Here is a 25,123-nt window from a genome sequence, read left to right as displayed (position 1 = left end):
ATGCATATTTATGCCAATCCATATGTAAATACGATGCATAAATATTTAATTAGTTTTAAAAAAGTATAATTATATTTATAAAGAATTAAGTACTCTGCATTTTGTACTGAATCCTTGTACTATACGAAAATATGTCTGAGGTAAATACTCTGTATTATTATTATTATTATTATTATTATATCAAAAATTCGGTATGATCTACATTGTTAATATTAGAAGAACACGTGTTGTAAATACATAATATAGAGGCAAAAAAGTATTTTTAAAAATTTTAATTGAAATCCAATGTAGAAAATGAACCACATATACTGCACCCAGTGCTGAATTTTGTAAAATTATAAGTTGGAATATCACTCAAGATGATTATTGTATATGTGTAAATATTTTAGCCATCAATAATAAAAAAAAAAGAATATTATTATTAATTCATACATTGTTTGTCGCAAATAGCAGCTTTCCATTTCTGGATGCTTTATTCTTAGGTTTTGGTTGGTATAATTGCTTGGATTTTCAATAGTATTTGACGTATCGTAACAGTTTATTTTAAGAATTTCAATAAAAGGGATGTTAAACGATAGCTTTATTTTGTAACTTAAAGACTCATAGCAGTAAGAAAGCTTTAAAACAATTTTAAACAGAATTTACGTGCTGGTATATAATATAGAAAAACGGCCCTACTACCGTAAAAACCTTCTCTCTCTCTCTCTCTCTCTCTCTCTCTCTCTCTATTCGAAACCGTTAAGTAAATGTGTGAATGAATAAGGGGATCTCCGTCCAGAAATCCAAAAGGTCAAAGATTCAAACTAAACTTAAGCAGCAAACTATTAATTTACATGCTAATAATGAAACCTAAATTTTTATGAAACCTAAATATATAATTTAAATACTCATAATATATTTAATAAGTTGTTCAATATTTCTTATTAAAAACTCAATTATTCGCTTATTATGCCGACGGTGCTTCATACAAGCTATCGAATCAGTACATATATTTCAACGTTTGATATAAAAAGTAGTAACAGATTATTTTAACTATATTTGACCAGTATGGACATGGAAAAGCATGACTCATAATTTAATAGCAAAATTAGTTCCTTTCTGTATCTTCAACCAGAAACAACCTATTTCACTTTTTTTCTTCTGTATTCCTGATCGGTGTAATGAAATGAATTTAAGCTAGAAGGTTTTAGTACTGTAGCTTCATTTAGTTTTATATCAGTAAAGAAATGTTCCGAAAGATGGCGCCACGGAATGATCACTGACGAAAGGCGGAAACAATGGTTCTTTTCCTGCACTATATACATTTATTATAGGTTTCTATGGCAAATGCATTTTATTTTATTACAAATTGTAATAGTTCAGGTTCAAAGTGCGAAGTAATTCGATATTATTTCCGAAGGATGTTTGGACCAAAAAACTCATACAAGTAACAATCAAAAATTTTTTTATTACTTTCTGTAACGAATGAAGGAAAATATTATGAAACGAGAGAAATAGAAATGCAAAAGGAAATCCAAATGGATTCATTACGTTAAATATAAAACTGGATATAACGAAATAAAAATGAGAGGTTATCAGCTACCGTTGATAACCTCTCAATTTCTTCTTAAGAAATAGAAATTTCGAATTAAAAGAATCACAACTAAAAGGAAAACAACAACAAGAAACTTATTAAATTTAGGGTATACAATATTTAAAAGACTGTGGTGTACCACAAGGATCTGTCTTGGGACCAATTTTATTTAATATTTATATCAATGACTCTGCAATCTTAAACTAAACAGTAAAATAAATACTTTTGCAGATGATACAGTACTAATGTTCTCTACAGACACAGCCGAACAAATGAAAACCATCGTGAATGCTAATCTTTTGAAAGTAACAAATTGGTTTCAGTCAAATAAACTCAGTCTGAATGTCTCAAAAACTAAATATGTAAATTTTAACTTGCGAAATACAACTCAACTGGCAAAATGAACTTCACTGCACAATTAATTTTGCATGATTGGAATTGCAGGGCATATTCAAATTGCAACTGCGAGAAAATAGAAAAAGTCAGTGTAATAACTTACTTGGGATTAAAAATTGATAGTAATTTAAGCTGAAAACCGCATATCACCGATGTCGTAAATAAAGTAAGGATTATGTTAAACAGACTTTACTACCTAAACAGATTCTTAAATTTAAATATGCTAAAAATATTGTATTCTGCCTGGATTCAAAGCACTCTACAATATGGTATATTAAGTTGGGGAGGAATCTATTGCATTACTCTGAAACCTTTAGTCTCGACTCAGAATAAAGTAATTAAAATCTTAACTAGAAACAAATATAAGGATACTGCAATGTGTAATAAATACACCATACTAAACATACTACTCCTTAGATATTTATACGTCTATAGGGCACTATTATTCATAAAAAATGACAACGAATACGTAGATATCAAACAAGATACTTTCCTTAGTAGACATAAGGGCCTAAAATATTTAGTTCCAAAAGCAAATAAAGAAGCAATACACAAACATTATACTTATTTAGCGCCAAAAGTATTCAACACACTATACAAACAAATACAAAACTCTAATCAAAGAGTATTTATTTTTCCACAAAAATGAGGAAGCGCTGTTCAAAATAACTGTATAAATTATTGGTTTTTAGCATATTTGTATTCAAAGATCCAGTCTTATGTGTAACACGTAAAATTTAAATGCTCTTTAACTGCTTTGTTTTATTTTGTTCCTAATTAATTGTTATGCAACTTTCTCTGTATGATGAAATTTTATTATCTGCGATTTTATTATGTAATTATATTATAATAATATGTATATTATATGAATGTACATATGTGTATATAATGAAAATGCATTACATAAATTTTTGTAACTTTATGCATATCGTAACGTGGATGAGCTGTTGCTCTTAGGTTACACATATGATTGTTCAACATATTGTACTATTATAGGAAGCTTACAAATAAACATGATTTTTTGATTTAAAAAAAGAAAAAGAAAAAAAAAGTGCTTATGAATGTGCGATCACCTGCAGAAAGTGACTCGATTACACTTAAAACTTCTGCAAATCAAGAGTGTCGCTAATTGAATAGAAAAGATATGTGGATGAGTTTTTTGAATACGCACAGTTCTAGTTATTATCATTACATTCATTGCAATCTATCAGAAGATAGGCTGAATTACACTCATTGTAAACGGTATTAATTTGAAGCCCTTACTATATGCCAATATTTACAAGTACAGAAATTCATCTACAGTTCCGTTGCAAAATAATGTTTCGACTATAGGGAAGCATTTTACCTCTCTTCCCTGTTTTCAAAGGGAAGAGAGGTAAACCTGATTTTAGAGAGGAAAAAATCAGCCACCTTCATATAAGCTCGCCTAACTCATCTAAATAAATAAATCCTCTCAATCTTTTATTCCCCAAAGAGAGTAATCGAAGCCATTTAGTACTAATTACCTCTTTGAACAGTGGTGAGTAACCACGTTCCACCCATAGTCAATCACATAGCTGGCCTAAAGCAGTCAATGAATTTAATTGTCATCTGGGAAGGAAAGTGCGGCAGACACCGCAATCATTTCTTGGTCCATAACACTATATATTAATGTCTGAAATAGGGTGAATTCTACGGTCGATTTTCTTGAGTAATTAAAAATCACAGTAGTTTCCGAAAGGGGAAAAAACCTACTTGCCCGTAAGAGGGATCGACTAACTAGGGAATCAATCAAAGAAAGGCTTAAAAAAAGTTGCTCTAGTTGATGAAAAGAATTGATTTTATAACCGCCATTTTGTGTGTGTGTGTGTGGGGGGGGGGATTAGCGCTACGGATGCAAATGTCCTTACGAACCCAAGCCTGCTAACTCATCTTCAACTTGAAAATACTTCTCACACTTAATGAGATTCGAAATATAAGTTGTTGTTTTTTTTTCGATTAAATGGCTGCGTTACTGAGACTCTGGTCATCTTCCCTTTTCAGAATTTTTCCTAATGAAAGAGAGAGAGAGAGAGAGAGAGCTGCTGCACACTTTGTATCTCCACAGTTATGGGGATCTTATTCGACTGCTTCATCTCCTGTCGTTTCAAACATTCGTGTATGAAATCGAACCTGAACTTGAGGGCATTTTTTACTGCACTAATAGAATACTGAGGGGTACTTAGAGCTGCAAAACACAACTTATTCGTAGTTGCACTTTCAATATCCACAGTACTTAAGATATTATGGATATTATATTATCTTAAGGTTCAATCATATTTTTTCAGTAGAAGAATTATGAGTTAAATGAAATTTTGTCACAAAAAAGTTGAGCGAATTATGCGAGTGGTAAATTTTAGAACTCGTGTAATCTTAGCGAACACAGTTTCTACAATTGAATTGAAACTAATTCAAATGGAAGTTCTGATTGAGATATACAGAACTTAATCACTTTCAAGTGGTTCGAAGAATGGCTTTGCTGGAAAACTTTAATTTAGATAGTAACAAGCATGAGAATAGCCATCATCCACAGTGGATGTCCGTTCGATAAAGTAGGGCTATAAATTCAGGAACCATCTTCTCCCAATGACTGTTGTATGTCGTAATGTCCGTGTAAGATCATTTGGATAGTCTAAATATCAAGCAGAAAATAGATGTCATGTGGTTTAAACACAAGAAGCGCTCTGATTTTAGTGCGCGTGCCTGCTTGGTGATAATATATTAAAGTATGCATGTTTTCTTCCTGCACTGTTTCAGTTTTCCTCATCTCATTCTATGGAACTCGCAAAATATTCCAGAGGAATAGCTGGTGTCAAGGATTCAACAACGTAAATTAACCTAAATAAACAGCAAAATTTAACTAAAATATGCCCATGTATTTAATCTGATTATGTTGTCTATAATTCCCATTTTAAGTCGTACAAATGTTGTTTGAGGTAATATAGCAGTCTAATCAATGCAATTTATTTTTTTATCCGTTTCGAAATCTTCACTTTCTGGACTTTTAATCATTTTAATCATTACTATTCAGCTTAGTCAACAACATCCGATTTCATTTTCATTTCACAAACGAAAATAAAATGGATTTTCAATTGAATAATTCCGAAATTATAAATAAGGAAAACAAGATAAGTTAGTGGTGCCATTTGAGGTGGTGCAAAGTCATTGATCGCTTTTATATTTATTGATTCACAACAATTAGTAGTGTGTGTAGTCTTTACTATTGATTCTTGTGCCGTTAGTGAACTTCAGGCGCTAACATAAGATTGGAGAGCGTGTCTTGAACCTCATACAACACGCAAGCATCTAAAAACGATAGAGAAAATTCTGGCACGTGTAATATTGTGCTAGACTGACTGGTGGTTCCTGGTCCCTTGTAGCAGACTAGCTATTTACATGGACGTGTTTATACAGTCGTTATATCAGCTGCGATTTATCGCTGGACTGGCTTCCTTGTAAAATACAAAGTCTCCGTGTGTGCTATGAGAATGCGTAAACAAAGCCCAGCCAGGGGGCGCCCTTGCGATTAATGGGGTAACTTTCTGGCCGTGCACCGGTTGTATGCAAGGTCAAAGGGACTAACCTAAATATAGTGCTGCTGACCCTGACGAAGTGGAGGATATAGACAGCAGAAATTATGTACAAAACTTGCCACATACTTTGGCGCTTTAGATTTACTATGATGATGATAGAAAACCCCTGAAAAGAGAAATCTCATATTATATTTATTGGATACTGGTTAATACGTTTTCGATATCTTACTGGTTCTGTTTGAGCAAAATGGTGTGTGTGTGTGTGTGTGTGTGTGTGTGTGTGTGTGTGTGTGTGTGTGTGTGTGTGTGTGTGTGTGCGCGCGCGCGCGCGTGCTTATACCCCCCCCCCACACACACACACGAATAAAAAAATATTATAATATACTTTAATATTTGCAAATCTTTCTCCAGTTTGATGTATGAAGAGTGCCTGATTTTTGCAAATACAGCTGTGTGTTCGACGATCGATTTTGGGATCCTCGGATTTAAAATTTCAGGAGCGAAAAACCTACCATCATCATAGTAGTTTAAAAGGAAATCGAATAATTCCGGAATTCATTTATCGGTCACTTAAACACCTCTTTAAGTTAGGTTCGATTTGATGGGCTTTCTTCTGAAGGTCTAACTTTAGGAAAGTTATCCCGAGGCTGCTCCTACCTATTGTGGGTACGGCGATGTTGTCTTTTACAGCATGGCACCCTGATAGGTGTATCCATGTAAACTACTTGTATCTTGTACTATTTCCATGTCCAGATGACGGAGCCGTAAAGTCGCATGAAAAAAAAAAAAAAGATAGAAAATGCATGGTATACAATGTTTCCTTCTCACATTTTCGTATTGTACCAAATAACCCCATATTCTTTTGAAGACACATTTATGGGACGCCCAGAATAATATTTGCAGATTTATAGAACAACGCGAATAGTCCTGTTTATGCACATACGAGTAAATCAAGGCCAATCTAACAACATACGGGAATTGATTATTTTTTGCAAAGAAAATCATGGTAAAGGATAGCCTCTATGATTATATAAGAATTTCTTACTGTGTGAATGTGAATGTGAATCTAATGATTCACATTCCCCTGAAAAACGCTTATGGTGACGATACTGTTGACATTAGCAAAGGTCGATAAACCCATTGATTATGGGTTTATCGGATCCACACACACACACACACACACACACACACACACACACACACACACACACACACACACACACACACACACACACACACACACACACACACACACACACACACACACACCACAATCAAACAATCAATTTAATACATGGAAGCACTAAAGAAAAATGGATGAGGTCCTCCTTCTCCATGACAACACAGTGGATTTTGTTAATGCATCTGCGTACATTCCATGCAATTAATTGGAATGATCTTCCTCATCCCGCTTATATTCTGGATCTAGCATCCTTGATTGATTCTTCGAACTGACTACTAATTTTTCTGACTACTACAGTTAATGTTTTTAATGTTCTCTTTTTTTTTGGTTTTCAAACATAAACCTAAAGTTAATATATATATATATATATATATATTTAGAGGGAGAGAGAGACTTGAAAGGAGAGTCTCTCTCTCCCTCTATATATAGAGGGAGAGAGAGATTTGAATCTTCTGGGAAATAGACTCTGCAAAGACCGAATGCGTTCCACATAGATCAAAGAATCAGAATACTGGCTAAGAAGTGTTGCGTACTTAGGTGGAATGCTACGCCAAAAGCTCATTTCGTCTCATCCCAGATGCTCCGTTAGGTCGAGATCTAGCGACCAAGCAGGTGAAGTATGACAAGCTACCTTCATGCTTCCCAGGCCATGTGCGAATGACAGGTGTTTTGTGAGATAGCACATTATTCTGTTCAAAGTAGCCATTATCACCAGTAACTCTCCACAGCATTATCACACCTCAACCATCGTGCAGTGTGACCACCCGTCACAGTCGTCCCATTGCTCCATGTTCGCAATCAGCTAGCCTTGTCCACCATCGTGGAACAATCAGAACGGATTTGTCAAACAGTCGACTTTTTTTGGGATTCTCTAAGTGTCTAGTTATCAGTGTTTCTCTGCCTATTGCACTGAGACGCTTTCACCATTTTCTATGTACAGTAGTCTAGAGAGTAGCGGAATGCAGTTAAGTGGTCATTTGCTATTTCTCATCTACAAGATGTCTGTGTTATTCCAATATACTTCCTGGACGACTATTCTTGTGTGTTGTTTAGCAAATCGGTGGATGCAGTATCCATTAGTATTGTCATGTCTGTAGAGTGATATTCGCACTACACTGAATTGCGTGCCCGTAATGAGTATCGCTATATTAAGTCCTGTTGAACATTGTGCTGAGGACGAATCCTCTAACGTATATGCAACAAGGTTCCACTCCGTGTCGCTAAATTCTTGACCATTTTTTTCTCTTGTGAAGATCTCTAAAGGTTCAATTGGTTGTTTCATTAAAAGTCGTTAACGATACAATGTAAATATAAAAGTCATTTTCTTTTTGGTAGCGGTCTCGGTTTATGAAGATGTTCAAGATTATTCTTTACCTTCAAACTGAACGTCGTGACAATCACAAATGTCTCGAACCTATCACCTTTACAGGCAATTTGTATTTTATAATGTCGTCGTTGGCGATTTGGACAGGTGCAGTCATTGATTTTTTTTTGCAATCCTTGTACCAAATTCTTGGTGTAGCTATCTTCTACAGTTAACCAGAAACTGTAGTTATTTCTTTTCCCTAGCATGATATCAAATTAAGAATTCTTGTCAAGTCTCTCAGTGAGTTATACGTTAGGAAGAAAGAAGTCGCATAAAATAGTGATTTGAATTTTCATAGGCTGCAATTTTAGGATATTCCCATGAAGAAAGTGTATCTCCAAGTAATATAACTGTAGGAGATCAATAAGAGTTTTAAAAAGTGTTCATTATTATTCTTTAGATTTGATATGCACGAAAGGCTTGAGAGCTTATTTCAGTCTCAAATCAACACTGTATTGGTACTCCTCTATTCTTGTTGCTGTGGTAATCCACTATCTTTCCGTTAATGCTTTTCCATGATATTCTTGGAAGGTGGAATTTTCATTTATTTCTGTATTGTAGTGTTTCTGTTATCGGTGTTTGGTTTAGTTCTTTCAGTAAGATTCTATTTCATATCTCAGCATAACAACGAATTTCTCTTTGTAAAACAGAAGCCATTGTAATCATGTCAAGTTGCTCAAGACAGAATAGGAGATGATGAAGATAACATGTTCAACCAAAAGTTATTATACTCTGTTATTGTTCTTTTTCTATGGTTGAAACTCCTTTCAGGCTTCTTTCTTTGGCAGAAACACGAGCTGTTAGTCTAATAAAAGTCCATTGACATAACAAAGATTCTTAATATCACTGATGACGTCACCAACATCAGCCCTTGCTTTTGTTTCCCATCGGGTTTTCTTCTTATGGGCCATTGACGCCGCTAGCTACGATAACTTCTTGCAGCTGGACAGTGTAACTGCTTCTATCTAAGTACATAGTAGTTCACTCCCGCCCCTTCCTTTTTCTGGCCCTTCCGACTTAAACTTCTTTCGTACTGGTATCGGCAGGACGCGGTGACAGTGCACCTTATCGTAATGCGAGCAAGCTACTAAGGATTCCGTTCGAATTCGAGCTGAGAAACAATTTATGTCATCTACTGTTTTTTTTCCTTGGGGGGGGGGAGACACTATGGCTAACTGCCAACATCCTCCCCATCCCCTCTTTTATCCTTCGCATAGTCTTGTGCCTTGGGCTACAAGTAAATGTTTACGTAGTGAAATGGGAAATGGCGACAGTAAAGTGAGGTTGGCGATAAACAGTACACGACTACTTCATTAACCATTCACGTGACGCGCGAGCCATGCAGAGAGATTTCATTGTGACGTAACAATAGACAGATCCGGGCCTCTTTTTTTAGGGTAGTGTACATTTCTGAGAGGGAGATTAATTACTGGGGGAGGTTAGACGTGACATGTAATACCTCTTTCTTGCACGAGGCAGAGTGGTTGAGGTGGGGTGTGGGAGGGGGGGGGGGGAAGAGTGATAGAGGAGACATGAAAGATTTCTGCCCTGCCGCAATTTCCACGCCAACACAGAGATATTTGTTTCCCTACATGCAATAGAGCCATTCTCTCTTTCTTTGCTGAAAATTCAAGACTAGTATTTACATTTTCCAGGAGACTAAAAACACAAAGACATCCTTCATGACTAAACTACCTTCATGCTTCGAACTGGGCCACCCTTGTATGTGACATCCAGAACTGAACTATTTAAGAGTTGCGGTCGAGTGCTTTGAATCCCATGCCAGTTTGCTTGTGGTGATTGGATTTCATTCTGGAACAGTAATTACCATCGGTTATGTCTCTTTAATGGGTAAAACTGTTGCTTAGAATCATCGTTATTGTTGTTTTCAAATCTAAAATTAGAGTCTTCGATTTTGATTCACGTAATACATCTTAATTAAATCACAGAAAAGGAAATTTATTTTAAAATTCAAGAATAATTCACCATCCCAGTGATTCCGAGAGTTCATAAACTCTTTAGGAGCTCAATAAACATTTTATGTATTTTTTTAATCTTACAAAACGTTTAAAAGTACAGTAAATATTTTTACTATCGTGAGTAAGTAGTTTTAGTAAGAGTATTCTGTTAATGATTCTTGAAGTATTACAGAAATAGATTTATCAAAGAGAAAAAAAAATGATCTTCATATATCAGAACTGTTTTCACTCGTGTAAGTTCAATAATTATCATCCAAGGGAACACTTAATTCACGTAATTAAAACACAAATCAAATTAAAGATATTTCTGTGTTACTTTGTTCAAAATATTAACGATAATCTGCAACACAAAAAATGACCATTCATATAAAGAATGTTTTACAGATATAACAAATGTTATACGCTTGTATGTGTACGCTTTTCACAGCATTTTGGAATATTTTATCATAAATAAGTGAGTGATAATCCTAAATTTTTAAATTATTGTCACTGAATTATCCCTTTTTGTAGCTGTTAAAACAGAATGGGAATTGTTCGCAATCTTATTGAGGATGTTTTTACTGAAAGCTGAAAATCACAAACAAATAGTTGATCAACTTATAACGAACTACCAAATAACAGGAACCAGGATGTCAGTGAAGATTCACTTCCCTCATTCTCACCTGGACTGTTTCCTGAAACTTGTGACAAGCAGAGTCAACATTCCCGTCAGGACATCGTGTAATGAAGCAACAACATGGAATGGAATGATAGCATAATAGAGGACAATTGGAAACAAAGTAGTACTTAGAATCATTTTTAAATGTGTGTTTTTGTATTTTTTTAAATTTTTATTTTCATGGTTATTGTAAATATAATAAAATATGCAAGTATTGAATTTTGTTTGTTAAGATTTATTTTTCATTTTTTTAAACTGCCATATATATATATATATATATATATATATATATATATATATATATATATATATATATATATATATATATATATATATATATATATATATATATATATTAATTTTATAATTCAACAATTCTCAAAAATTATATCAAAATGTATTTGCAAAAAAGATCCCTGAGGCTCTTAAAAGTTCCATTTTTACAATCTACTTCCTAAAAAAATACATGGAAATTAACAATTTTGGTCCTAGTTAGATCAAATATAACTGAATTTTCTTAAAATGAAAATAAGTTCATGTAAATTAGTACACGTTTAATCAAAGTGATACCAAAGTACTTATTTTTTTTAATTAATGTGATTTTCTTTAAATGAAAAATGTGAATGTCTCCTCAGAACTTTTCCCTGTACTCTTGGTGTGATTAACCTTAATTGTTCTTTAGGATTTTTAGAAATAGAACACTTCCCAGTGGAAAATAAAACTCGTATAACGACACAATATTAAGTGTTCGAAAGAAATAAACATCTTTGTCAAAGAAATAAGAACTTACTAATTTTTATGTTATATGCATCTTGCTAAAACACTCCACAAATGAACTCTTCAAGTAAAACTAAAATTATTTAACAGCAATCAATGTTTTTAATATGATGAAGAGGAAGAAGAAAAATAAAGAAAAAAATATATATATATATAAATCTAATTTCAATAATAATCGCAGTTATATTGATAGTTTTAGAGAGATTACAAACATCAACGTTGTATCTGACTAATTTTTAAAAATAAAAAATAAAAGAAAAAAAATCGAGTGGTGTCGGTGAGATGTTGCGTAATATCGACATGAAGCCAGCAACAGCTCGGAGCACATTTAAGATCAGCCATGATTTTATAATTAAAGTAGACAAGTGAACTCACCATCTCATATTTCAAATGTCCGTCTTGCATGAGATCGCCTCCAATACTTTAAAGTATCACATTTTTTTTCTTCTCCACACTGACGTAAGCACTGGAATTATTCTCTTGCGTGGAACATATTGGTAGCTAACACTGCACTGGATTGATGATTCATGTTTTGGAGTTCACCGAGTCATCCAATAACCGTACCTGAAGACATCTCTTATTGTGGCCTTCGGAATGTATTCTTTTGGGAACAAAAAAAAATTTTACTTCTCTTACTTAAATTACTGAACAAACTTCCTGTTAATTCCTAATAGTTAAGCCACTTAGTTCATTACTGATAGAAGAACATAAAATTTGTACATTTTTGTCAGTTGGTTACTGCATTATGACTAATTGATGATTCTTAAGTTTTGAACATACTGATTACAAACAATAGCCTACAGTAATCAGTTGGACAGAATTTCTTGGCCAAATATTTACGCGTCAGAATTCATTTATTTATAAATGGTTCACCAAGAAACAAAAACAGAATTGAACACACAAATTTGCTGTTTCTTCAGAACTGTCGGAGTTAGCAAAATCAAAACTTTTCAGTATATTAAGTGATCTTGAAGGCTGAACCAAACTTCCCTTCCCACTTAACAGGAAAATTAAGAACACATGCTCTAAATATATATTTATAAAACGATGCTTTATAATATATTCATAACCATAAATATAGCTAAACTGCATTTTTCATAACATTTCGTGCAAAATACGATACCGTTTAAATCTTTCTAACTGTTTTCAGTTGTTTCATATCGAACCTAGGAAAGCAGCTTAGAATATTTCTATAATGTTAACTGGTATTTTGGTTTGCACTGACAAGTCTTAAGAGAAAGTGGAAGTTCCTTAACCTTAGGCTTTTAACTTAAGTTAAGCCAGTCGAGAACTCTGACGTAAAAGTTCTGTAAAGAGAAATTTGAATTTTATTTTCAAATACAAATTGGTCTTCATGTCACTTTTTGGATCTGTCCACGCAGAAACTCATATAATGTCACCCAGAGAGCGACAGGAATGCAGAAAAAGATGCAATTTAAATACAAAACTTTTATCTCAAATTTTCAAAATAATAACAAACCATTTTTCAGCCCTATATTCTTACATAATTGGAGTTGTAAAAGTAACTTGAATTACAACAACGAGAGAGAGACTATTATTATTTAGAATTAAAAACAGACAACTAATTAAGCTGGAAACTACATATTAGTGGAGAATGTAACAGAGAACAATTTATGCTATTTAGCGTTTTCATTTTAAAAAGATTCTTAACAATGACAATGTTAAGGACATTATACTTAGGCGGTATTCTAAGCTGTGGTGAAACCTATCACACCACATGGATACTTCTTGTTCGATTACAAAATAAAGTAATAAGTATTCTGTCAGAAAATACAGCGACACTGCAATGAATTGTAAATACATTCTGCTTAAAATCGTATCGCTTAAGCAATTATGAAATCTACAGGATACCACTGTTCTTAAAATCTAATAATCGATACGTAAGCAAGATAAGATACTTCTGCAAAAAAGTGGACTTAAAATATATTATATAATCCCAAACAGCGCAAGAAAAGAGAAATAATAAATAGATATAAGTCTATCTGACTCCAAATAGTCTTTAATTGTATATCATCCTTAATAAGAAACGAAGCCAAAATGAATTTACAGAAATCTGAACTTAAACTTCTATAAGCAGTGATAATCTGTTTATAATAAGTGTATAAATTGAGATATTAACGAATTCCAAAAGAATCAGTTAGTGGATGTGCATGCTCTTATTTTGCGTGCATATTTAACAATATATTGTTCTTGATTAGCAAAAGATTTCGGGTACTGCACTGTTATTGGCCAATACTGATTTGCGTAATCATTACACGTTTTTGTAACCCGGATGAACTTGTGCTCTTGGGATGTACATTATCTTTTACTGTATAATTTAAAAATAATTTAAAATATAAAATAATGCAAATAAATAAATAATCTAGTATGTGTTTTTCTTTATCAAATTCTAAGTATAGACTCTGGATGTTTTTGCTTTAGAAAATTCAGATAATACTCGACTAACACAGTGATTTTCATTTTCCCGCTGCCAAGTGTTCCGGTCCTGATGATGAAAAGAAAAAAAAAAATAGCGATACAGCTGGTTTCTCGAACAGACACAAAAATATTGTTTGGCGTGTCTGTAAGATAAGATAATACTTCACATTCTTCCAGACGCTTGATGAGAATTATTCTCACCAGCTATCCTAAATATTTTATGAATCTTCTTGTGTTCAAATTCAAATTGAAACCTAATCATGATTCCTTCTTCCCATGATAGGGAATATTCAGTCCGAGTTGTCATATTTTTGCCAAAATGGGGTGATTTTGGCATTCTTATAATGCCAAAAATGATTTTTTTTAAAATCCTGATCCAAGCAATTGACGAATTCTTATACAATACCCTATTAAAAGTCGTGGAACACTCCACTAATTACAGGGAAATGGATACCAAATTTTTATAACCCACACACATACCGGTCCGGTCACTGAGTTCGAAACTTTTATTTAATGCCGTGTTGGATCTCCTTAAGAGGATCCAATACCGATCCTCTTCAATTCCCTGCGAATAGTCAGGTAAGATATGAGATGGGAACAGCCTTCATTAATAATAAATAATATTAAAGTAACATGCGAATAGCATATATAAAACATAAATTTATAACATATGTAATATAAAAATATCATGATATATAAAATTAATCACGTGATACTGTCATTGTCTCCTGACCAACCATTCAGGATACATATCACGAAACTGATGATTATGATGATAATAAATATAAAATATGTAATTCAATAATATAAAAACTCAGAAATTATCAAATAAAAACCAGTAATACATAAATATATATAAAAATAAATAATTAACAACAAAGATTCTAATCGCCGACTAGAGGAACACTTGCTGAGCTATTCTTCGATTGGTTCCCTAGTTAGTAGGTCTCTGGAAAGGGGAAAGCAGGATTTTTTTTCTGGATTATGGCTAAACGGCTTCGTCTACTTCCATAAGGGAATTATAGGCGTTTGCGGATGATTTAATGCACCTCTTTATTTATTTCATCATTCCCATATATTTAGAACCATAGAGCACGATCTGTGCTTTGAATGAATTGAGTTTTGTAAACTCTTAGTTCGATTCTGTTCTCAACGGAAGAAAGGATTATCGACGTTCAGTTAGCATATATTTCTTTTAGTGAAACAAGTGTTTTCTAGGTTATTATCTTATCACTAGAAGACATTTAGCAGGAAAACTATATTTGCAAAGAGGTAAAAAAAAATAGTAGTAGACCTCAGGGAATCAAATTCTCATCGAGTGAGGCCATACATTCATCACACCAACAGTCGTATCTTTTTTAAAAACTCGTGCACTCACGATACACTCATTACTTCAATAGGCAAACAGATCTATTCACTCACGATGGATCCGATCTGATCTGCACACACACTAGTCCAGATGAGATAATATCACGGTCTGTAAAAGGGAAAATTGACCTCCTTACATGTCAGTATTCGTTAGAGGATCGTAAATTATCCTGGGGTTGTGTTTGCATTCATTGTATGAAACCTTTGAGCATTATCTTCTTATTAGCCTTAACTCCAACATCCCTGGCCTCATGAGTTTCATCAAGAATAATTTCGCCAATATTAATATATTGCCGCTGGAAATTTCATCACGCAAAACGGCATAGGTTTCCACCCACTAAAATTGAATTGAATATTCAGTAAGCCCGTTCTGTTCCTTGCACATAACAGGACCAGGCAGTAAAACTGCCAAGTTCACTACCTGGAAGTTTCTTTTACACTCGTAGGAATGCATATTCGCTGCACAATTTATTCAGCCTATTAAGAGATCCACTAACATGAAGTTTATAGGGACATCATCTAAGTTCAACATACACCAAGTTTCTTGAGGTCGGAAAATTAATTTCATCACAATTAGAGATTCCCAAGTTTAATCCAGTTCTACACTGCAACTTGATTGTTCATTTTCTGTTGGCTTTCTGAAAACGAACGAACACACACACACACACACACACACACACACACACACACACACACACACACACACACACACACACACACACACACACACACACACACACACACACACACACACACACACACACTCCAAATTAGAAGGATTGTGATCGGTTTCTCATGCCAGTGACAAGACGACCACATCTCTTACTGAAAGGTAGCATCCGTGCTACAACAAGATTCGCACCCTCGACCTGTTCGTTGAGAGTGACAACATTAGCAATGTTATGAAGGGAGGCAGTTAGATATTAAATTTACGGAAATCCCATTTTTTTCTGTGACTATCTAAAATTGCCAAGTCCATGCATTATAATTATTCATATATCCACCGTTTGGAATATCTCGCCAACTTTGGAAGCTTTTCTGGAATATTCATCTTCATTGTTGAAAGCAATTGATAAAAGCGCTCCCGATGGAAACCGATCTTTTCATACCCACTGCTTTCCTAGAGGTAAATTCATTAATTGACAGATTGATCAGTCCTCTATTCATTCATCGATGAAACTGGCAAATAACATCATAAAACATTAAAACAATAGATTTACTGATTATTATATTAAAACTGTATTCAGCATTAGGATTCTATTTACGATAAAAGAGCACCAAGGAAAATAATGACTATCTGCACCAAAATCGTAAATCCGTTGAGAATCATTTCCACTTAAGTCAACAGTTGTGCTTCTCTGATACAAAGAAATATATTCTAAATATATTCTTCAATAATCTTTAAAAAAATCGAGAAGATTCGTATGTGGTTCTGTAGCAAGTTTACTAGTAAGTTGACGCAAGATTTTTTCATAGGAATCCATGCAATATTAAAGATCATGCAACTTTTTTGTCCTTTCTATACGTAATTAAACAGCCACCTTCGCACTTCCTATAAAGGTATTTAGGGCGATCCGTTAAAGTGAAAATTACCTAGGTAATCTGCACATTACCTACTAGGCACTCGTTAAAGTGAAAATAAGATCTTTGCTGGAACAACACAACGTTTCTGTACGCTTAAATTAACATAATGTTATTTATTTATTTTTCGATATCTAAAGAATCAAGTTAATACAATCAAACAATCAACAAATTAGTTGATAGAATCAATCATCAATCAATTAAAAAACTATAATACAAAGAATCAAACGGTTTAAAATATTATTAAAATTAAGGAAATGAATTTGCAAAACATATGACACTGGCGAAACCAAACTAAAAGTGGAGAGAGAGAGGGGGGGGTGAGGAGTAGGGAAAGGAAATGAGAGAAACAAACTTTTGAACTTTAACGATACGGAAGCCGTTAATTTGCACATTACCTAGGTAAAATGCGGAAAACTCTTGATTCCGCACGTTAACGGAGCAAATCTGCAGATTAGCTAGGTAATGTGCACATTAACGGCTTTCGGGCTTTAGCGGTAACATATACACACTCGGGTCTCTTTTTATGCGGTAGATACGTTCTACAGAAAACCGCATAAAAAAATCGCACAAAAAAGGCCTAACTTACGTCGAAAAATTAAGGATCCGTTCCACAATTTTCTAAAACCGCATAAAACAGAAGCAGTGAATTAAAATAAACCTAAAATCGCATAAAAAAGTTTATGAAAATTTAGGAAAATTTCAGTAAAATTAAATGCCTAAGTTTGTTTTAAAGCTTTATGCATTTAATTTTACTGAAAAGTAATAATTTTTTTTTTTTACATTTTGTCATCAGAATTATCATCGCTATTAGACAATATTCGGCAACGTTTGCGAACTGGTGTAAAATCACTTTCATCACCAGAAGAGATATTCAGCGCATCAGATCTGTATGGTAAAGGCAATGGTTCTTCACAAACAGAATTAGCTTCACCCTCGTTGTGTGCTGATTTGTTTCTTCTGACAATGTAATCAGTGATTAAACTTTGCGATGATGATTTCACTAATTTTTTATACAGCTCGCGATATCCACACATACAGATCTTCAGCTCGCGTTGGAATTTAGATGCTCGTTCAGAATTTGTGTCATTAACAAGAAAATTATTTTCCAATTTATTGCACAGTTCAAGACCTTCTCAAATTATATTGGCAGTGAGGGGGGGACAGGTTTTTCTTCGGCTTCACTATCGTTTTCTTGATCTTCGACGATATCTAAAGTTAATCGATATTCAATAATATCATCGTCACTTAAGCAGTATCCACAAGATGTTTGCATGGTGCACTGTTTGCAATATATCCAGGCCAAGCTGCTTTCCAGCAAGCATTTAAAGTTTGTGGTCTTATATCAGCGATAGCAGATGCAACATGATTTAAGCAGTCCAAAATAGAAATTTTTTTCCAAACGTCAGTTAGCGTTAATGATTCATTTTCTAGTTTATCCAATATAAATTGAAAAGCGTGCTTAACGTAATATATTTTTAAAAGTAGAAATTATGCCTTGATCTAATGGCTGAATAATGCTTGTTGTATTGGGTGGAAAAAACACTACCTGCACATTTGGATGTTCTAAATGCGGATGACTTGGTGCATTGTCAACAATTAATAAGACTTTAAAATCGAGAGCTTTTTGCTACATGTATGTTTCCACTTCTGGAACAAAGCAATTATTGAATCATTCAGTAAATACCGCAGTTGTTGTCCAGGCCTTTGTATTAGCCATCCAATGTATCGGCGCTGTGTTTAGATCTTTGCTTTTTAGAGCACGTGGTCTTAGAAATCGATTTCCTAGGAGGGGACTTCAACATTCGATCTCCTGATCTGATGCATTGCTACAAAGATCGAGTAACAACGTTACTCGATCTTTGCTTGCTTTAAACCCACTTGCTTTTTTCTCAGAATTTGCGATGTAAGTTCGACTAGGCATTTTCTTCCAAAACAATTCTGTTTCGTCAGCGTTAAACACTTGATCGGAACAATATCCCCCATCTTCAATAATTTTGGCTAACTTCTTTTGAAAATTTTTGGCTGCTTCTTCATCTGCTGCTGCAACCTCGCCTGTAATCTTCACATCATGAAGTGCATTCCTTTTTAAAAACCCGGCTAACCATCCTTTGCTAGCCGAAAATTCTTTATCAGCCTGGGAAGCGGAAGTAGACGGCTCCAATTGCTTCATCTGTTCATAAAACGAAGAGTTTTTTCTTTAATTAAATAACCACTTATAGGAATTCCCCTTTGAGTTAATTCTTCAATCCAAACTACGAGCGCTCGTTCCGTTTTTTCTACTAAAGTATCTCTTGAGTACGATGATAATTTGGCACTTAGTTTTGTGCCAGAAATGACAGATTTTCTTATTGCGACTTCATTCTTTTTAATTGCTCTAATAAGTAGATTCGCCTAAATTAAAATGTTTACTAATCACCGAAGATCTCTCTCCTTTTGCTAAGCGATCTAAAATTGCAGTTTTCATTTCCAAAGAAATTGCTTTCCTTTGGTGCATTTTTTTTCTCCATTGGGCCAAATTTAATTAATTATTAATTAATAATTAATGATCAATTATTAATTAATAATAAAAAATCAGCTAAATTAACAATAATTATTAATGGATACATTACAAAATAACCAAGGTGTTTCATGAAAATTTCAGGATTTGTGAAGTGTTCCGTCGTAGCAAAAGTTTGGGAAACGCTGGATTACACTATTATCGGAATGGATTCTCCTTCTGTTGACATGCGCAGAAGTGTCAAAAGATCTCGTATCTTTGGGCGTGCACCGCATAACTTCAAATTCGTATAAAAAGAGACCCGAGTATGTGTGTGTGTGTGTGTGTGTGTATATATATATATATATATATATATATATTACCGGTAAAGTGTGAAAATCAGGCATTGTATAAAATGGCAGGCATTCTATTGAATGCGTGACATTTTTAGGCAAAGTATGAAATGTCTGTTTTATTTTAATATTTTGCATACTTTCCCTAGGCATTATATAGAGTGACAAATACTATTTCGGCAAAGTATGAAAAAGGCTTTTATTGAAAAGATGCATGTGAAAATATAAGAAGTACAAAATGTAAGATACCGGATTTTTCTACAAAAAGAGAGAAAGACCCAGTGCTGAACTACTTGTTACTGCAAGGTAGACTGGAATGACATTTTGAATTGTGCTTAACTGCCTTTTTCATATACAGAAGTATGAAAAATGCACTTCAAATTTCGGCACTTGGTCTTACAAGTACACCTCACGAACCTTTGGCTGCTACCCGTGGACTGAGCGGAAGCGGCTGACCAGAGAGCTATTTCGTGGTCAGGATCGTCTCCAACTCTCAGTAAGTCGTTGGGACATAAAGTGAATTGTGATCTGGCATAGAGTTCGATTAAAATTCCTGCAGCAGTTCCAAGTCTGTCACACTCATAACAACCGCCAGCAGATTGCGCGAGTCACCCCTTCCCTTGTCAACGTCTGGGATAGGAACTCGCACAGTGGCCCCCCAAAGGTGCATGAGGAAATTTTTTGTCGGAATCCATTTTCATTTTTATGGATTCTATTTCCAGATTCAATTTAGATCGAATTGTACCTTCGACAGCATTCCCAATATTGAAGCAAAGAGTACACAAAATATTAACATCATCACCTTCTATTTTCTCACTTCCATCGTCTTTGCTCTCATGTCCACAGGCGGCATGAACGTTTCGGTGACAGTTTCTGCACGTATGAGCACCTACTAGTTACCTTCAAACAGACGCAGGTAGCAGAACCGGAAGCCTCTTTAGCAGTGCAAATGGCGGAAGTGCTCTCGCTCTCTGTTTGAGGCGAGCGCAAAAAGTCACGTGACTCGCCTTGCGACATTAAACGTCAGTGCCGGGCGTATTTTACACTTTGCCGATTTGCCTTTTGGCATTCTATAGAATGCCTAGGAAATGTGCGAAAATCTAAGCGTTTCATACTTTGACGTATCACTTTCGGCATTGTATAGAATGCCTAGGCATTCTATACAATGCCTAATTTCATACTTTGCCGGTAACATATATAATTTTTCTGCATTATATATACAGGGTGGTTCAAAATTCCACGTACAAACTTTGAGGGGAGGTAGAGAACATCAAAATCAACCATAGGAAAGCATGACCGGAAACGCCACCGGAAGGTACTAACAGGGACACAAAGATACAGAAATAACACAAGGCAGTAAGTAGTGTAAAAAACTTTATTAGGCGTAAATGAACAGTTTAATAGTAGTTGGATACATAATATGGTAAACGAGATGCATGTCTGCCATCTCAGCGTTCGTAAAACGACGCATGTTCTTCGTACGCCGTCGAAAGCGTGAATGAGGAAATCCCAATTGCTCACCTGGAGCTGGCGATCAGCGCCATCTATCAGTTTCGGGTGGCGTTTCCGGTCATGCTTTCCTATGTGAATATGGTTGATTTTGATGTTCTCTACTTCCCCAAGTTTGTACTACGTGGAATTTTGAACCACCCTGCATATGACTTCCATTACTTCAACCTTGGTATCTCTCTCCCGGGTCTGGCTCCCACTGATGAGACCTCAGTAAAGGTCGAAACTGGTATGGGTAGTGGCCCTTCCCATTATGCATAGCATTATTCACGTCCGAAAGGAGATGTGATTTGCATTATGGGATACACATTAAGGCAAGTGATATGAAGTCATTACCCTCTATATACATTGTTTATATATACGCACAAAACAGTATTTTGTTTTCTTGGGAAAAAAAGGATTAAAACCAAGTACGTAGATAATTTCTTGGTATCTTTAAATTATAATAAATGCAAGGTGAAAAACGTTCCACACACACACACACACACACACACACACACACACACACACAAACACACGAAACGTTATAATAATATAATATAACACATATATATTATATTGCTATAATTTCTTAATTTCTCAACTATTAACCCACGTTCATTAATGATAGTACCAGATGGATAGAATTTTGTATAATTTAGTATTTAAAAAGAATCTGAACTAAAGTTTTTCAAGTTATCAGTTATCTTCTGTTTTGTTTCCTATGAAATATTTAGTACAAAATCAGTTTTGAAAAGTATATGTATTCATTATATAAGCGAATTTGACTGGTTGAAATTTGGGTTGAAGCTCGTAAACTCTATTCTATATTTTTCCACCTGAAGGGCAAATACAGTTTCAAATACTGTCTAGGACACGTGCGCACTCGCTCGCAAAACACACACATTACGGAGTAAAAGTTAGCCTTATAACTTCTGTAATATATCTAAGTTCAAAACATTTCTTAAAATCTAAATTAAAATATAAAATATAAACGTTAAAATATAAATAATATTTGCAAAAATATTATTATTATGAACACAAATTTCATATTCTTTGATTAGTTCTGAAAATAAGTATGTTTTTTTAATCAGTTTCAAAGCCGAAAGATTGCAAAAATTATACCACATTATTGCTATGTGTAGGATTAAGATATCAATGAAGGTATTGATATTTTTCTTAAATAGCTAGAAGTTGTAGAAAACATCGTGAGTAAGACTTCCAGAAAACAGAGGTAAAGGAAGAGGAGAAAGCCAGCAGTTCGACTACAAAAAGACATTGGCAGACACTGATCTTTGTTATTAGAAGCTCAGTGAAGACTGATGCATATCAATTCAACGGAATAGGTGAATTGATATGCAGAAAAATACTCACAGAAGAGTTAAAAGGCAGAAATTGCGAAAATGGTTGGAGTGAAAGTCAACGAGAGAGAGGGAATCATTCGTTAATAGAAATTTTGATGCTGTCTTTGGATAGCATCAAAAATGTTTTGGTAAGTTTATCCCCAAAATAAAAGTGTTTTCCCAAAATTATAACGGTATTCTATGTACGGTTGGATAAATTTTTCTATATGTACAGAGTCAGTAGCTGAGTGGGTAAAAACATAGTGTTTTGAATGGAAATAGATGCCACGATTATGGAGGATGAGGAAACTAATGTGCCAGGAAGGGAACAAGCGTATCACATCTGTGAGAGTAAATATAAGCTCAGGAAGAGAATCGTATCTGCTTTAGCACCATGAGTATCATGAATGTTTCATTTTCTATGTCTTCTTTAACTTGTGGGAGAAAAGGGAACCTTTCTAGTCTGGCTAATTCAAGATCCAAAAATGTAAGGCTTCAGGAGAGATTGTCTGCAAAATTTATAGAGGACACATCAGAAGTTTCGCAGATGTTATCATAAGGTAAATAAATGTAATTAATTTTTGTTTTATGTGCTCTGTTGGTATTTTCACATTATGATAAAGAATTTTTTTTTTATTTTTCATAATTGATGAAGTTCATGTCCCACCTATCGATGTTTATAATTATCTTTAGGTGGGAGATGAACTTCATCGCCCTGATTAATGGAGGCAATGAAATGTCTTAAATATGTTCCACGTTGGATCTTTGGAGTATGATTTCCGAATTATTTAAAAATAAATAAAAATACAATACACACAAATGAATAAAAATAGAGAAACAAAATAGCTTATTTTACTCAGGTTCTAATGTGCTACTGATTTACAATCTCTTGTGGGTGTGAAATGGTTACATTTCTTTTTAATTTCTTTCGGTATATCAAAGTGTGTTTACAATATTTCAGCAATGAATAGGGGTATGAGTTCTCTAACGAAGCGTTATTATCATTGACTCCATTGTAGTGCACGTTCAATGTTCGCCGATTGAATGAACAGTTGTTGTCAAAGGATTCGAACTGGTAAGGGGTTGCTGTGTGAAATCATAGTCCACCATTGGGTTTCTCTATGCACTGTGACCTACTGCATCGGGGCACTTTAACTGGTAACTTTTTAAGGACCTTGTTGGTGCTACGTGGGAATGGTTGCACTCATCGAAGTCAGCCGATGCATCAACGAGTTCGAATCCTGTCGTCGACTCTCAATTGATTGAGACTGATTGATTGAGTTAGTCAGTCTTAGTCAATAGATGTGAGGTTTTCTGGGTACGCCAGTTTTTTTTTTTTTTTTTACCATAGCAAATAGTCAAATCGATCCTAGAATATATATAATTTGTAGACAATCAAACAAGTTTGAAGTAATTTATTCGTTCATCTATTTTGCAAGCAAAGCCGATTATTTCTTTTGATTAACTGTGTGTGTGTGTGTGTGCGTGTGCGTGCGTGCGTGCGTGCTTCTTAAACTTAACTTAAATAGCAACAATCTCAAAAGATGGAAAACAGCGATAGTTACCATCAAGAAACCATAAAAAATAATATTATGAATTGGCGTTAAATAACAGAAAAGCAACATTAATTTTTTTTTCAATTATATCACTTATAAAAGTTTAAATAAATGTTATTAATGGAAATGATTATGTAATTGTTCAAATGAATCCTTCAATTATTTGAAATTTGATCTAACTTAAATGGGAAGTGTTTTCGTCATAACTAATTTACACGTGTGAATATATCTTTTTCACCTTTTATTTTATTATTATTTTTATCGTTTTTATTCCTTCTCCACCCTAAAACGAATGATTTAGTTTGGTAGTATGTTGTATTGCAAATGAAAGCCATTATAGAAATAATCTTTTCACATTTTTAAGCAAAAATATTTCTTTAATTGAAAACGCACTTGAAATACTAAACAAAGTTATTTTATTGGATTTTAGTTTAATTTAAATGCATGTTTTTGGGCATTGATTCTCCCGTTGAAAATATGCAACATTTCATAAAAAAAAAATAAAAAAAACGGGAAAAATTTATTTTATACTTTCTGTTTTTGTATTTTATATCATTTCGCTTAATTAATATTGCCACTATTAATTAATGATAAATTTGACTATTTACCATAGGAAATAGTCAAATCGATCCTAGAATATATATAATTTGCAGACAATCAAATTTCACTATAGCACTGTTTATAATTTTTAAATTGTTATTTTTTTTAACATTAGGGCGGTAATATCCTGTATTACCCACATTCCGACTCTGCTAAAACTGTAGCGATTTAACATATTGCCATAACAGCTGTATTGATTTTTTTATTACCCTTTTATATGCAGTTATGAGTGGGGAGGGAAAAAGCCTCGAAGCTTGTGAGCCTCACAAACGTAAATAGTTACCATTAGAAAAAAACTTCAAATTATAAAGAGTCATGAAGAAGGAACATCGTATTATAAAGTAGCACGTGACAAAGGAATGAACCAGTCATCGATACGAACGCTAATTCAGAACAAAGATCAAATAATAATAATAATAATAACACGGAATAG

This window comes from Typopeltis vanoorti, chromosome 1 (genome assembly GCF_054136105.1).
Source record: "Typopeltis vanoorti isolate ZY-2024b chromosome 1, IOZ_Tvanoo_1.0, whole genome shotgun sequence".
Classification (NCBI taxonomy): Eukaryota; Metazoa; Arthropoda; class Arachnida; order Uropygi; family Thelyphonidae; genus Typopeltis; species Typopeltis vanoorti.
This window is presented reverse-complemented; position numbering follows the sequence as displayed.